We start from the raw sequence: 1041 nt of genomic DNA on the forward strand, positions 1-1041 counted from the left end.
TCCATGCAGCAGAAATTATCCTAATGAGATGGGTAGCATGACCCAGAATTAACCCTTACCTAAAGTAGCATAACTTTGAGATGTTGTGAGGTTAGATAGAATGAGTTAACAAGCATTAATGTGCGGATGCTTGCATTTTAAGTTCCCTTAGTATGGTCTAAGTATAATTTTGCCCAAAGTTATTGAGTGTGTGAGAGGATACCCTGTATCCCAGTGCTTATGATACTTATTTGGCAGATACCACATTTAGATTCCAGCCCTGTGCCAGTGAATATTTAAGTGGGAAAGTATCAGTAGCTGGGACTGAGGAAGACTCATGCCAGAGATGTTTGGAGTTCATGCTAAAATTCACTGTCTCCTCTGGTTCAAAAAAAGAATTTCAACCAAGGTCATCCAGCTCTTAAGAGGAAGCCCAGAAAAGCTATGAAGTCATTCACTTCTCTTGTTTTGCTTTCACTATAAATTAAGGCATAATTAAGGACAAATTAATATTTAATTTATCTTGGAAAGGATAGAACTTTACCTTAGCACTGTTTTGGAAGATGTGGTCTGAAGTCCTTGCAGAAAAGAAGAAGGATTTAAGCCTGGATCTTGCACATAACGGATGAGCAGCCTCAGTCGCTCTGTGTATGTGTATGGGAGAAGTACTCTTTCACCTGCTCCTCCCTTTTCTTCTAACTTAGTTTTTTTCCCAGCTGCTTGTAGTTTTTGGCAGCTAGACAATTGACAAGGAAAAACGTCACTCTCCTGTATATATTAAATGGTGTTGGAAGTATAATCCTTATACCAGCCTGCAGCAGAAGCTCTGTATATATGATGGGTCTGGGTTCCTAAGTTGGGGGGAAATAAAACTAATTTATTTTTCCTTTTTAGTAACAAAGAACATAATAGGTTTTATTTCATAGATTTCATAGACATTAGGAAGGGACCTTGGGAGATCATCGAGTCAAGCTCCCTGCCCAAAGGGCAGGAAGTCAGCTGGGGTCATAGGATCCCAGCAAGATAAGCATCCAATTTACTCTTGAAGGTGTTCATTGTAGG

This window comes from Crocodylus porosus, unplaced genomic scaffold (assembly GCF_001723895.1).
Source record: "Crocodylus porosus isolate Cpor-Errol unplaced genomic scaffold, CroPor_comp1, whole genome shotgun sequence".
Lineage (NCBI taxonomy): Eukaryota > Metazoa > Chordata > Crocodylia > Crocodylidae > Crocodylus > Crocodylus porosus.